The 16,488-nt window shown below is 39.4% G+C and overlaps 1 long non-coding RNA gene across 3 annotated transcripts in view; it reads right to left on the reverse strand.

The window, feature by feature from the left end:
• Nucleotides 1-242: 242 nt before the first annotated feature.
• LOC108351966 (uncharacterized) overlaps nt 243-16,488 on the reverse strand; it is a 113,477-nt gene continuing 97,231 nt past the window's right edge. For all 3 annotated transcript variants that reach the window (XR_015629190.1, XR_015629192.1, XR_015629191.1), the window contains one exon: nt 243-639. This is a non-coding gene — a long non-coding RNA (uncharacterized LOC108351966). The remainder of the gene's footprint in view (nt 640-16,488) is intronic.

Genomic DNA, 16,488 nt, shown 5'->3' on the forward strand with positions numbered 1-16,488 from the left:
CCTATATCCAGAGCTGTGTACATGGGTGAAATGAAAACTAAAGATTCTGTGTAAGATTCATTTGAAACGATTACAGGTAATATTTTTAAAGATCTTTTTTGACAGATCACTATTTAAAACCCATTTGTGATGGTGCCAAACCCTAGTTTCATGTTTTCACTAAACACTTAAAAGTAGGTTGTCACCTCTTTGGAGGTAGTGGGACCTCGGGGAACAGAACTGATAAATGAGACACATAAAAGTCTTATGCAAAACCCAACTTTATTCAGAGCCCCAGACAATTTATACTCTGAGGGTTATGAAAGGTTACATGAGTAAAGTTCTCATAAGTTCAAGCTGCATACAATCACAAGGACAAGCTGCACATGGCAAAAACCAATTTTTCCTTAGAGGCATACAAAGAATACTTTAAATATTTAATTAAATAACAAAAACAAGCTGTAATGAGTGATAAGAAGTAAATTCACTCCTATCAGCTGTACCTGGGAGGAGCCCGAAAATATACTCCAAGAACAAGTCCTTGATTTTTTTTTTGTTTTGGTTTAAAACAGCAACAAATCTGTATTTGCAATTGTCTTGTTTTCTTCAAGTGTTCTCTCTCCACTCAGACTCTCAGCTCTCTCCTCGCCAGACTCCATTCTATAAAAAGTAGATTTTTTTAAAGAAATCTATGAGTAAACATTAATATTTCTGAGTATGTTTCTATCAAGGATATTTTTTAAGTTCTAACTTTATTTTATATACTTTGGTTATTTTAATAGAAGAGGTTTTTTACATAGAATTATTTTTAAAATGTCTGTTGAATGACATTTTTATAAAGTAAATTCATTTCTCTTTACACATCAAGCATGTTCTTCTTCTTGGTCTATCATATTTTTAGTTTCTATTATTGGATGAGTTGTGTGGACCCCCAATTTCATATTTATTTTCCATTGACTCAGGACATGACCATATTGGAGATTAAAATTTAATAGAGATAAGCTAAAATGAGGTCACTGGGGTAGACCCTGATCCACGCTAACTAGAGTTTTTATAAAGGCCTCTATAAAGGTGATCATCCGTCAGCCCAAGAGAAAGGACCTGATAGAATCTTCTCTCCTCTCTTAGCAGCAGCTAACCTGTTGCTATTTACCTTTACTCTATGAAAAGTAAATTTCTATTATTCAAGCAACTCCAATTGTGGTACGTTATTGCTGCACCATTAACAAATAGCCTTGCCATTGGCAATAATATTTAGCAGTTAACTATAAGTGTGCTATTATATATTGGTAAGGGAACATCAAGAAGACTTCAAGAGATGGGAATATCCACTTATCCACCACTGACAGGTTAAAATGGGATAGGGAAGGGAAATAAAAGTGGGTAAAGACTGGAAAGAATGCCACATCCTAGGTTTTTCTGTTGATAGGATCTTTCTTCAAGGTGTCTGGCATGGATAGCACAACATAGAACATGTAAGCTAAGAAGCACCAGGTGGTCCTGGTAACAACTGTGGATGGATTTCTCTTAGTCTTCTGTCTTTTAGAAGACAGTCCTAATTGTGACAATCTTTCTCTTCTGTTTTCTTGACAAGGAAGGATGATCTAGACATAAGATCTAGACATTGTGTAGCTTGCAATTCACTGAATATGCGGGGCAACCTTGATAGATGACCTAGCTTTTCATGTGATGTACTAGATGTCTCAAAAGTATTTCCCTTCCATCCCCCCTGTTCCCCAGCTTCTATGAGGATGCTCCCCCTTCCACACACCCACTCCCACATCAATACCCTGGCATTCCCCTACACTGAGGAAATAGCTTTCCTAGGACCAAGGACTTTTCCTATTGATGCCAGACAATGTCATCCTCTGCTACATATGCAGCTGGAGCCATGGGTCCTTCCATGTGTACTCTTTGGGAGCTCTAGGGGAAGCGGGGGTCTGGTTCTTGATATTGTTGTTCTTCCTATGAGGTTGCAAACCCCTTCAGCTCCTTCAGTCCTTTCTCTAACTTCTCCATTGGGGTCCCCTGCTCAGTCTGATGGTTGGCTATAAGCATCCTCATCTGTTAGGTGAGTCTTATAAGGGGAGGTATTTCACTGGGAGTGGGCTTTGAGATTTCAAATGATCACACTAGACCCAGTCCTTCCCTGAGCCCTGCCTGTGAATTAGGATGTAAAACTCTCAGATATTGCTCTAGCACCGTGCCTGCCTGCCTGTGTCCCACCACACTCCCATTACTATGATAATAGACTAATGAACCTATCCTCTGAAATGGTAAGCAAACCCTTAATTTGATGCTTTCTTTTATAAGAGTTGCTTTGGTCATAGTATCTCTTCACAGAAATGTATCAGTGACTAGAACAGATTTCTACATGTATGAAACATGGCAGTTGAGCTCATGTACTTACATATACATTAATACATACTATTCAAAGTAAACATTATCATCCAGTCTCAGACTCAAAATTTTAAGCATAAAGTATCAGTTTAGGTTTAAATGCAAGACTTTGTATTCCCCTGAAATGTGGACTTTTTCTTTTCTTTTCCTTTCTTTTCTTTCCTTTTCCTTTCTTTCCTTTTCTTTTCTTTTCTTTTCTTTCCTCCTCCCTCCCCCTCTTTCTCTCTCTTTCTCTGTGTGTGTGTTTGTGTGTGTATGAGAGAGAGAGAGAGAGAGAGAGAGAGAGAGAGAGAGAGAGAGAGAGAGAATAGGGATGCCTTTTGTCTTGTTTGAGGCAGAATATCTCAAGTTCACTGACACATAGGCCAAGGTAACTGATCCAAGAACTTCAGCATTCCATTGTCTTCCTATGACCTTCTGATAGGCATACACTAGAATTAGAGAGGTCTATGCTTCTGTATATGTATTTTGCATGGGTTTTGGGAGTCTGAGTCAAGTCATCAAGCTCAGAGGACAAGTCCTTTACCCACTGATGTCCCTATAAGGATAGCATAAGGCTATTTAACCCTTAATAATATTTTATAAAAATTCATTTGTATCCAACTTCATAGAAGAGTGTGTGTGTGTGTGTGTGTGTGTGTGTGTGTGTGTGTGTGCGTGTGTGTGTCTGTATATCTGTTTCTGTCTGTCTGTGTCCTTGTATCAGGGTGGAGGAATCCTAAGCTCTCTTTCTAATTACACAAGGAACCACTAAAACAGAAGTGCTCATAATAATAGTCCCAGACATCAGGTTTTATCTGGCAATAGGCAAAGGCAAGCACCAAGACTATTAGAAATTATCTAGAACATTCTATTATAGTATCAGACTAGAAAACTAGTGGTATAGGAGGTTGCAACTCCACACTGCTGGGAAAATAGAAAAATAAGAATAGACAATGTATTTCAACAGAATTTTACAGCTAATTAAACTCTTTAAATGAATCACTAGAAATAAGCTTGAGAATTTCTGTTGAATCTTCAGATAGCATAAATTATTTGTATTAGTAACTTCTATCTATTAATAATCTAATTGTTAATGGTGTTTTAATTTTTTTCTTTGGATATGAATTGGTCAAACACTGCAAGAGTATTTAGAAAATCAAAACCCAGATACATACGGTTCATGAACAGCCAGAGCAACCTTCATTCACACAAATCTGACTTCCATCAAACCATTAAAAACCTCTTGCTGAGGACCTTTTTCCAGCCTTTACTTGAGCTTTTATCAAGCAAGAGTTGATCCCCTGGCCAGCAATTCCACATTGTTACTCGTCCGATTGCTAATATAATGCCTCGCTGAGAACTAAATGCTATCTTTCTTCCTTGGGCTAAACAAATTGAAGTCATGGATTTGTTATTTGAAAAATTCCAAATTCAACAAACAGAGATTTGGGTTACACCGCCACGCATGGACATATTTTTAAAAAATGGAAAACGCTTTATGGCCATTGATTTAAAACCACAACATGCTTCGAATTGAATTCAATATATTTCTTATTTGTTTCTGATTTTCCCTTTCTTTTCTTTTAATTATTATTAGAAGGTATAAATTTCGAGAAAACCCTGGCCTTGACAAAGCCCCATTATTTGCACATGACAAGGCTGATCAAAAACAGTTGGATTTCCCTAAGAAGTCTTTTATGTCTCTCCACAGAGTATAAATAAATGAAAAGGATTAAGCTGAGGAAACGGAGTGTAATTCATGACCAATGTGAACCACAGACAAGGAGTTGCAGATGGATGAACCCAGAAACTTGGATACTGCTTTAGGCAACAAACCCCTCTTGTCTGTGCCAACTTCACTAGCACCTTTAAGTTTCTGAAGAAGCGGGACTCATATTTTAGCCTGTGGTGTCATCTTGAGTTATCCACACTCTTTTGTACTTTAGTGCTCACTATATAAGTCTAAAGCTGGTTTTGACTTTCAAAAAAAAAGAATCTATCATATTCTGACACTGACCCTAAATCACAGTTAAAAATCTCTACTGTGTACCTGGCCCCCAGGGCCCTCCTGCTGCCCTACACTCACCGAAAACCAGAAAAATAAAACAGCTTAAAACCCACAATATTTTGACCTCTGCAACTGCAGCAGTCTTGCTGATCAGGACACCGTGATTGAAAGTTTTTACGTCTCAAAGTCAACAATTGAAGTAATTTAGGGAAACGAGTTTTGTGTATAAATGCTATGCTTCTCAGACCATACAAAATCAAGCATCTTCACTAGCTTAATCTGAAACATAATGAAAATTATTTCAGTTTGGATATCCGCCGCTAATTTGGTCGGCCTGCTGGCCTGTGCACTCTCCTTCTTGGTGAGATGGAAGTTCATAGCACAATTTCCCCTTCAAATCTGCCCGAACGTTCTGAAATAAGAGACTTTTCATATCCCATATTCTTTCCCTGAATTCCCATCTCTATCTAATAATAATAGAGTGCTTTATAGCATATAAATCACATTTCTGCTTAAAAGTGACCTTCCGCGTGGCCTTTTTGTCTCTGCTTGTCAGCACGCATTCTTCCAGCTATTATAAGCCCCGGCCAGGAACGGAGACTCAAATTAGAACAATTTCAGGGACTGCCCTTATGAAGGCCAGGACGCAGTTCATCTTGAAGATAAATAATTTAACGGCTTTTCCCAAAGTAGATATGAACTGGATGGTGTGGTTTCCAACAAAGAGAATTTGACTGATACTTTTGAAGAGGAGATAAAGAAAACATGCCCCAAACTTAGCGCTTGAGGGAAATGAAGTGCAAGTGGAAATGTCTCCACACTACAGTATCTGCTAGCCAGGGGGAACTAAAGCCTAAAGCTGGAGAGATGCTTCAGGGAGCAATAAGGCTGGCAGCCCAAGTGGGAAGACTGGGGTTTGGTCCCAGGCTCACATATAAAAAGCCAGCTATGCAACTTCAGACGTGTGTGTGTGTGTGTGTGTGTGTGTGTGTGTGTGTATGTGTGAGTGTGAGTGTGTGTGTATGTGTGTGTTAGTGTGTGTGTGTTTGTGTGTATGTGTGTGAGTATGTGTGAGTGTGTGTGTGTATGTGTGTGTTAGTGTGTGTGTTTGTGTGTGTGTATGTGTGAGTGTGTGTGTTTGTGTGTGTGTATGTGTGAGTGTGTGTGTTTGTGTGTGTGTGTGAGTGCGAGTGTGTGTGTATGTGTGTGTTAGTGTGTGTGTGTTTGTGTGTATGTGTGTGAGTATGTGTGAGTGTGTGTGTGTATGTGTGTGTTAGTGTGTGTGTTTGTGTGTGTGTATGTGTGTGTTAGTGTGTGTGTTTGTGTGTGTGTATGTGTGAGTGTGTGTGTTTGTGTGTGTATGTGTGAGTGTGTGTATGTGTGTGTTAGTATGTGTGTGTTTGTGTGTGAGTGTGTGCACACGCATGCATACATGTGCATGCACACACTCACACAGGGGTGCAGAAACAGGAAGACTGCTGGCATTTGAAATGATGAAAATTCTAGTGAGAGATCCTGTGTAATGTGGCAGAGAATGAAGGAGCATGACACTTCCACATGGTTGTACATGTGTCCGCACACATACACACACACACACACACACACACACACACACACACACATACACATCTCACACAGGCACAAACATTAAACAAAAATAAAATAAACTGTAAAACAAGCAATTACAATGTCAATTACATGGTTTTTGGTGCAGATACTATGAGCATACAATTTTCTTCGTTTAGCTTTTTTTTTTTCCAGTAAAGTAATGCCATTTAATGGCAGTATGTGATTTAATGGCAGTAACATTCATTTAGAGAAATTGGGTACAAAAGTGAACGTTTTAGATGCTGGCCCCTAGAAGCATTTTATAATGACTCTCTCACAATGGTTGGAGAGGAAGTTCGTTTCCTGTCAAGCAGATCAATTATTTTAAAACACTGTGTAAATTTTCCAAGCATGATGCTTCCTCTTGAATCCTAGCAAACCAAACAAACACACCTGTCTTCTACAGAATCGGTTGACTTGGCAGCATACTCAGCATTCGAGCTAAGAGCTTCCACCTAAATACAACAAGGCTACCTGTGCAGCGGCCCAAACCATAAAGGGCTCCCTCACTAGCTGGACAGTCCAGTCGAGACAGAAATGAAGGAGAAACTTTGTCCTTCTCCAGAATTAGAGGATCAGAAAATATCTTCTTGGTCACCTCTTAGTGATCTTCCCGAGGGTTAACAATCACATGATTTGATCAGAGAGTGTCCTGATGATCTGGGAGGTCTTAGCCTTCAGTCATAAAACACTGACCAGGAATACACAACAAGGCTGAGATCTTTGAAGGGAAAACAGCCCACTTACCTGTATTGACTCCAGCATTCCTTGACTTGATCTCCACATGAAAAGCTTGGCTCATCATAAGCCCTCAGATCATTTTCTTATATTAACAGTTTCCTATGTGGTCTATGTGCTGATGATTTAAAATCTGTCGTTTTAATAATAACAGAACAACGTTCAGAGGAAGGAGGTGCCAGCAGCTGCAGGCCCTAGCCCGCAATGCTAGAATCCAGGCCTTGTAAGTGTTTTCACACTTAGTTTACTGGACACTACGGAAAGGGGGCTAATTTACATACCACCTCTATACAGGTACACTCATTCCTTGTGGTTCACCTCTACCGCTGCTTTGGCTCATTGAGATTTTTCTCAGGAGAGCCTCTTTGGGGCCCCTTTGAAGTCCAAGCCATGTGAATGATCACGACCACTCTGGAAACATGAGCCTGGCAGTAACATCTTGTCCAGTCACACACAAAGACACATGGCTGTGCTCACTGCTATCATGAGTGCTGCTGGAAGATAAAAGACTCAACTCACTTTCGAAGACCCTGACTTTAATAAATGTTACCCTCACATCTGGATTGTTGGCTGGGTTCCCTGGGTATCTTCCTATGGACCTAACCATCGAGTTTTCTTTCTCTGGAGTGAAGGTTCCAGAATCACAGGCAGTGGGCAAGCTTCTTATTTGGTTCTCACATCTTTGAGTCAGTTGATCTCCCTCAATTAAAACTTGCCGGGCTCACAAGTCAACTCCACTGCTCAAAGTGTGAGAGAACTCTCGGGGTCAGAAATGATTACGAGTCTGGCATGGAATTGGACTGGGAGCCAAAGTTTAAAAGGAAGCATTGACAGGTTATAAAAACTCTTAATAGTAAGCAGAGGGAGCTCTCCGAAATCACTGCCCCCAAGGACTCACCACTGCCCTGGCTGTTCCTATCAGTGTCTTTGATCTCAGCCCACTCTTCTGAATGTCTAGATTGGGCCAGGTGGGAGATTCCCAGGCTCTCGGGGACTCTACAGGGCTGAGTCTAAAAAAAAATGATAAATGGCCAGATGGCAGCTGAATTATGAAGCCTCGCTTTCTTGTTTGTGTTAGTAGCAAGCTATTCTTCATTGTCTGTGTCTTGGAGACAAACTGCAGGCCTCAGTCAGGCCTATCAATGGCAGCGACGCAGAACTGTAAAGAACTCAGTGGAGTGAGAGACACCGTGCTTCCTTTCCTCCTGGGAATGGTTGTTGATCAAATCATCATGTTCAAGTTCCATGCCCAAACAACAGATGAAGAAAAAAAAAGCAAAACACCCCCTGGATTCTTAATCGTCTGTGGTACTGTGTTTTCTCAATGCTAGTCCTCAATTTCTGCAGGATGTGGTCTTTCTCTTGATTATTTTCCCTGTATGCCAGGGCAGTGTCTGTCAATATGTAATGTGCATACAAATCGTCAGGAGAGTTTGTTGAGCTCCAGCTTCTAATTCAAGAGGCCTGGGCTGGGCCCTGACACACCATATCTCGTAAATCCTTCCTGGGCTAACACTACTGCTTCTTCTCATCTAAACATCCTAAGCACCAAAAACTCTAGCATATTAAACATACGGCTGAATGACGGTCATGGTTTCTGTCATGTGTTCAAAATGATCATCAAGCAGTGGACCGGATTCCAAAATGGTTGCTAGGGGAATGGCCGCATCTTACAAAGCAGGATGCCTACTGAGGCAAACGAAATGAAACAAGAGCATTTCCCCCCTTTGAACCATTTCCCTTCATTTATCATCATAGTTCACGATCTTTGGAATTTTCCAGCTGAAAACTCAATGGTAAAGAGCACCCCGTGGCAGATTTCAAGAGGCACTCACTCAAACTTCTCTTTTTTGCACACTAACGGAGATATCAGACCTCAAAGGTACTTCCAAATTCTCCCTTGTCAACCCCACTTTAGCCAGGCAAGGCCAAAGAGCAGAAAGGGAATTGGGTCAACATTTGAATGAGTGGTAGATTTTTAAAATGTGATCCATTTGTATTCACTTTGGGTAATAAAAGGTTAGACTCTGAATTTGAAAGGTAGATCCATGCTGACTCTTTCCTCTTCTGGCCATCTCGTAAGTGTAGCCTAAAGTGCTCAGTCAGTTCCTTCATTCAGAACAACCAACCAAGGGTCAGGAAACAAAGAACAAATACTTGTGTGCTTGGTACTTTCCGTGTGTGCAATACAAAGTACGAATGGTTATGGAAACCACTGGACCCTCTAAGGACTGGGAAAAATGGAGACTTACCCATAGAAAATAGGAACACAAGGTCAGAGGGCACAGTGATGCTCACCAGTGCCAACTTGATGATGCCAATGTTAGCTAACCGTCAAGATCTGCTTTCACAATGTTCTGCTCAGCCCAGGTAGAGTCGACCTCCGCTTACCACTACCCTGCAATTAGGATTTCACTTGTGGTATGCATACCGCCTCTTTCCAGAGACTCTGACTAGCTTGAAGTCAGGAAATACACCTTCTTTATCTTTGACTCTCTCCAAGGAATATCACAGAAACTGGTGTTTGTAAAAGAGGGTGGAGTTGGCATGTGGTGAACACCTCTAATCCCAGTACTCTAGAGGCAGAGGCAGCTGGATCTCTGTGAGCAGAAAGGCCATATTTAGTTCCAAGCTAACTGGAATGACTTAGTGGGACCCTGTCTTTAAAAAAAAGATTGTGGGAGGGTGGGTAGGAGTTTGAGGGATGTCTTAGTAGTTAAAAGAACATCACTTGGGAGAGTTTGCAACTGCCTGTCCCTTCAGCTCTCGGGATTCCTTATTCTTTTGGCCTCGGTAGACCAATGCACTCATATGCACACTGGAGAATACACACACACACACACACACACACACACACACACACACACACACACACACATACACACACACACACAGGAGTAGCATGCACATAATTTAAAACATTTAAAGACTAATGTTAATTTTTTAAAGGCACAGGTCCCTGGCCCTCACTGCACGCTTGTAATATCAATATTCAGAAGACAGAAGCAGGAAAATTACTTCCAGTCCCATGTCAACCAAGGTTATAATAATAATAATGCAAACCTTGCCTCAAACAAAATAATAAGAAGGAGGCATAGTTTTTTGTTTTTTTACTGAAAATATTTTTATACAATGTATTTTGCTTATGATTTTCTCTTCCCCAAATTCTCCTAGAGTCTACCTCCCTTTCCACCCAAGTCCACACCTTTTCTTGTTCTCTCATTAGAAAACAAACATGCATCTTAATAATAATAATAATAATAATAATAATAATAATAATAATATGCCATTAAAAACAAACTAACCAGAATAGGAAAGAGAGAGGAAAAAAGCACAGGAAATGTATAGACACACACACATGCACACACACATACAATCACACACAGACAAACACATACATGTTTGCACACACAGGAATCCCATAAGGAATCCCATATACATATGTATATACATATGTGTATATATATATATATGTGTGTGTGCATTTAAAGTTAGAGAAAGCAAGAGACAGAGACAGAGAGAGACAGAGGGAAAAAACCTCCAAAATACATCATTGACTTTGTTTTCTGTTGGCCATCTACTAGTGGGATTTTAACAACTTTTTAAATATTTTTTTATTAGGTAGAAACTATTCTTTTCTGAGCTGATATCTTAAAAAATGAAATTTGAGCTTAACTTTGTATAAATCAAGATACATGTAAAATAGTCTTGCCAAGACTTTTTTTTTCTAGAAAAGTTTGGGGAAACTTTTGTTTAGGATAAAATACTGCCACAGACAACTCTGAGAAGTGATGACATCATTCAAAGGCTGGTGTGTTGTCAATGAAGGATGCTGTTTACCCCTGGAAGAAAGAATAGCCTAGAGAAAGTTTGTTTACTGAGGAGTCCTGAGTACTTTGAAACCAGACTGTAGTGAGATGGAAATTTCTATATTAGCAACAAAAAACGGATAGAAGCCTTTTTTTTTGTTCTGCTGTTGGCTTCGGAATTCTCATTAGATCAGAAGCAAAGGTGGGGAACTTTGGTCCCCTTGGTTTTTGATCCAAATAGAGGAATTCACCATCATTTCTGTCTTAAAGTCAAGATTTACTTAAATATAATAATTTTATGTATTAATCTCTAACACAGTACACACATATACACACATACACATGCAGTCTGTGTGTGTATATGTGTGTGTGTGTAAATGTGTGTATGTGTGTGTACGTGTGTATGTGTGTATGTGTGTATGTGTGTATCTATGTGTGCATGTGCATGTGTATGTGTGTGTACGTGTGTATGTGTGTATGTGTGTATGTGTGTATGTGTGTGTATGTGTGTATATATGTGTGCATGTGTATGTGTGTATGTGTGTGTATGTGTGTATATGTGTGTATGCGTGTATGTGTGTATATATGTGTGCATGTGTATGTGTGTATGTGTGTATATGTGTATATGTGTGTGTGTTTGCGTAGATGTGCATGTGTGTGTGTGTGTGTGTGTGTATGTTACAGGCAGTTTTGAGCTACCCTAGACAGATCCACTTTAAGGACACAAAGGGCTTTATTTCTTTATTTTCATTTCTTTGTTCTTCTTTTAATTCTTGCATGTGTATACGAGCATGTAGGCTTGAGACTGACATCACGAGCCCTCCTTGATCACTCATTCTTATACCTTATCTTTGGCACAAGGTCTCCGAATCAAACCCCAAGCTCACCCACAGTCTTGCCAGTCAGTTTGCTCTGGGCGTCCTCCAGGTCTGCCTTCCCAGCCTTAGAATTACAAGCAGGCTGCCAGGATACCTCCCATGTACTTAGATTCTGGGGGTCCAATCGCTGGTAAACAGCGAGCACTTAACCACGGAGCCATCCTCTCAGCTGTAATTGTTTCTCTTTAATAAACCGCACATCAGCGTTAGTCATGAGATGCTTTTCTAAGCACAGATATTCCTGTCAGTCCTCACCGCCTCTAACCTCTTCTAGTCTGCGATCTCAAGCAGCCAACTTTGCACTTAGCGCCCTGACTTTGTCTCTGATTTCCTTTTCTCCCTCCTCCCATTCTTTCCTTCTACCTTGTGGTCAAACCAAAATGCATGTCTGTCGTCTCCATTTATTTTAGGAAGCCTCAACATAGAATGTGACTTCAACTGAACATTTTCAGGAAATTTCCTGGAAGTCCTATCACAGAAAACAGAAATTGTAATGACATTAAAATTATATTTAAGGAAAGGTGGTGATTAGCACCAAATGTTATCAATTCAATGTATTATACGGAGCCCTTAGAGATCCAACCTGCCTTTTATGTTTAGCTTTATAGGATGCTCCTGAGAAGAGGGCCAGTATTAAATCTTTTGACGGTGGATTTAATTCAGTTTAACTGAACACACACAGACAAGTTTCCAGCAGCTAGAATGCTTGCTTCTGTTGGATACAAACTCTTTGTTCTTCGTGTTTCAGGGGACTAGTTTTTATTTGCTTTGTCTGCGCCCTCTCCTTTTCTTAATTACGCTGCTGATTGAGAGAAATATTCATCAACAGCAAGCATTTAATTTCTTTATATGACCTCTAAAAAATTACCTTAATATAAAATTAATCATTAAAAAAAAATTCAGAACCCTGTTGGTCTCTGGTATTCTCTGACATCTTTGCGATGTTTGATGTGGGCTGCAAAACAAAGTGGGGTGAAAACATTCAAACTTCCTACGTCTTTTCCTTCTAATCAAATCACTAAATAGTCTGCAGGTTAGCTATCCTGAAGGAAATTCACTTCTTCATAAAGGTAAGGTCCAGGTGCTGTAAACCTTGACCTTCCGAGGGCATAAAACAAACTGTAAAAGCAATAATCCTAAAGTTCTCAAGGTGTTAGGCCAAGTTTATGCCCTAAAAATTGATTTTATTTTCTCACCGGGTCATTAACATAGCCTGCCTTCACCTACTGAGATGGCTCCCAGTGTGAACTGATTAATGACGTCATGCTTTCCGTGGTTTAGCTTTACAGGGTACAGGTTATATTTAGAAACGTGTTTGTGAGCGTCAGTATGTACGGGCTTTCTTTTATACACAAGCCTTGTGGCAGGATTCATCTTATGCTTCTTATTGCTTTTTCTTTATTTTCCTCTCTCAGCCCGGAGACGATAAACCTCTGTCATTTACAGAGATTTGTGAATAAACTCCTTGGGAAGCCTTAAGAATCCTTAAGGCTATGCTCTGACTCTTGAATGTAAAGTGAAACACACGGGGCACCTTACTCTGACCTCAGCCGAGAGTCACTGTGGTCTTGAATGGCTCTCTCTTAGCAAAATTCTGCAAAGCTTCCATTGAGTGCAGACCTCATTCATATCCCTGCATGTGCATTGCTGTAGGTGTTGTCCTGAATAACTTATTTAAGTCGCTGCCATATCGCTCGCACCACTGAAAACCTGGCATTTGTAAACATTTCTTACTTTATGGGGTGATTATAGGGTGCTATGCCTTATGCAAAATTCTCTTACAAGATTTTTCTATTCATTGACTAATACCTAAAGTGTTTGGCATCCTTGAGTTGTTTTTTTTTTTCAAAAATCAAAAGATTAAAATAAAATTTAAAAATAAATGAGAGAAAACAAGGCCGGGCTTGCTGGCATACGTCTTTAAACCTAGCATGTGGGAGGCATTGGTGGGCATATCTCTATGAATTGGAGGTTGGCCTGGTCTACATGGATAGTTTAAAGCCAGCTAAGGTTAGATAGTAAGACTCTGCCTCTAAAAAAAAAGTTGCTGTGTTCTTTAATATCAAATTTAAATCAATGGTCTTAAAACTATGTAGATTCGTAATTTCTCTAAATTAAAAGACAATCCAGGATAGAGCTTGAATTTACTAGAGTTCAAATTCATTGTATACATCAAGGGTGTCACACACTCACTGCTCAATGCTAACTGGGATTCCACTAACTACAAGTAGAATTTGGTCTTGACCCCATCTCAATGTCAAGGTTTCCAAAAGTGCACTCTTCCCACTGGCTGTCAGGAGTTCAGAGCAGTCAGCCTCTGCAGTGACCCCAGCAGTTTACGGTACCCTGTGAAGTGAAGCACACATGGATCAGGTTCAAGTTCATCTTTTCCCTGTTCATTCCTTTTCAAACATATGTGTGTGTGTGTGTGTGCGTGCATGTGTGTGTGTGTGTGTGTGTGTGTGTGTGTATTTCTGTGCATTCATTTATTTGAAAGCAGCTTCTTAATCCTATGATTAAGATTTGTTGGAAACTAAAAAGATGTATCATTCATTCCTTCAAAGCAAAACAAACAGGTCTGATGGTTAAAGAACACCTTAAAAAGATACAACCCTAGCAACCATCCTGCTGACCAGGTTAGAATTATCTGCAAATGCTTGACACAGCTTCAGCACAAGATTCAAATGTAGAAATGACAGTTACTCTACATAAAATGTGTTTCTCTTTTATACACACCAATTCTATGCAGACATCTCCTTATCAGAATTAGGATTCGGTGGCTGTTCCTCTATGGGAAGAGAGATTAAAAATATTTGAGAACTAAGCTCCAATTTACATGAGCTCAATTGTGGTTTAAAGCAACTAAATAAAAGTACTGGAGTCTAAGACTTTTTATGGCTCACATGAGGAAACGATTCTAAACCCCTGTTTTCTCTAACAAGGAATTCCTTCAGTGTATTTTGGAAACAATTCTATAAATGTCAGTATGTTTTATGCTAATTCTTCATATACAATGCATTAATTTTATGGGGATGTAAATCACTGGATTTTATTATTCCTTTTACATTCTGTTCTTCTTTGAGAGGAATCATGGCTCCCTGATTTATCTTTGTACAATGCTCTAATTGTCCGTACTGGCTTTTTAATAGTGGGTCAGATTTCCTCAGAATTGAACATGCTGATTATGTTTGTATAAATGCCAATACACAGGCTCATCATACGAGTATTAATAGTGCCTCCCAGGGCTTGCCATCTATTGTTAACATTTAACATTTAACTTTGCATATTGTGCGTGTGTGTATGTATGTTTTAATATGTGTTCTTGCATACGTGTGTGCATGTACATACACATATGTGTGCATGCACATGGAGGCCAGATGTCCATGTTATCTCCTCCTCTGTCACTTGCCACCTTATATTAAAGAGAGGGTCTTCTAGTGAGCCCAGAGCACACACATTTCTCTACACTAACTAGCCACTAGGTTCCGGGGATCTTGCTCTCTGCCTCTTACTGCTGGGATTACATGTACATCCTACAGTGCCCAGCTTTTTGTGTAGGAGCTGGGTATCCGAACACAGATCCTCATGCCTGAGTAGCAAACAGTTTTCTGACTGATACATCCTCCCCGACTCCCCAACGCTTTACGTTTAAATTCTTGATATATGTGTGCACACACACACATAACCTCATTGAATTATGTCGATTTTCTCATAGCTGGTTAAACATTCCCATCACTTTGCAAGTGTTGAAATTTCAGTTTAAAGAAATTAAGTTCTTTTTTGCTCAAGATCAAGATAAGATTCCAAGTTAGTTCCTTTCTGCCATTAGCTCCCCATCACTAAATCTGGAGTTGTATGCTGCCCAGACGGATAATATTTCCCTCCCCGTATTCCAGTGGAGATCAGCCCATCATATCCTAAAGTTTCTTTATAAGTTTTAGACTCTGGATCAAAAGATTAGCTTCATTTAATTTATTACACGCATTTAAAAGAGCTAAGTAAAGACCGGGCTTAGTGTTCCCAGACTGTGCCTCTTAGAAAAGGACGGAAATCAACTTCAGAGAATTATAAAAGCTACAATGTCCTGATAATATTTATATTAAAATGATTTATGGTTTGTTAATACTTATAAAAAATAAAAATTAACCACTGCTTGGATTTTAGTGTGTTCTTTAAATGTCATTTTGCTTTTTACAAAACATACACATTGTCTTCACTTAGAGATATATTGTAAGCACTTTCCTTTGACCATACGCACTCTGCTGACGTGTATTTTGTAATCATATATATTGTGTGATATATCTCATTTTTAAAATGTGCTGCAATAGCCTGAGGCAATTTGCTAGTAGTCTCTGCCGCTGCTTCCATTTCCCTTTCGATTTTCAGAGAAACAAATTCTGTTGTCGAAATCTTTCTATAGCTCAGAAAACACCACTATACTATAACTTTCCAAAGGGAAGCATTGGCAAAAGAGCTCATTTCTCTGAGATTTTTAGAAAACAATTTCTACTCTTACTTGTCAAAACTAAAGTGGATACTTTTACCCTGAGAAGACACTCGCAAGACTTCCAGACCCCAGCTAATTGACTAGCATTTGCCAAATCTTAACAATTTGCATTTTGATGGCTAGAGACTAATAATCGCTCTTGATATGCTGTAAGTAGTCATGATAATATTTTTCCCTACATATATGTTCGGTTATATTAGTACTTTTGTTTGTCTTTTGGGCATACCTTACTTGTCATTTTGTGAAAAGAGTCCCATCTCTTGTTTTTAAATGTCTGCCTTATTCTAATATTTCATAAACGGCTTTTATCCCAAGTTATCTTTATGTTAATAATTTTATTGGTGACCCTGCGATTGGGGTTGATCTTGCATTTATCTCGGTGTTTTATGTAAATATTTATCAAAGTTTTTTTTTAAATTTCTTCTAAATATGTTTACTGGATCACAGCATGATGAGGTTTTCCAAGTAGCCACCCAGCAGAGTCAGCTTCCGACGTGACTATGATTAATTGTGGGAAAGCCTTGTATAGAGCTTCTTGTTATAAAATATACACATATGAGTAGGAACTTCCTTGATGCC

The sequence above is a fragment of the Rattus norvegicus genome, chromosome 9 (assembly GCF_021556685.1).
Source record: "Rattus norvegicus strain SHRSP/BbbUtx chromosome 9, alternate assembly SHRSP_T2T, whole genome shotgun sequence".
Lineage (NCBI taxonomy): Eukaryota > Metazoa > Chordata > Mammalia > Rodentia > Muridae > Rattus > Rattus norvegicus.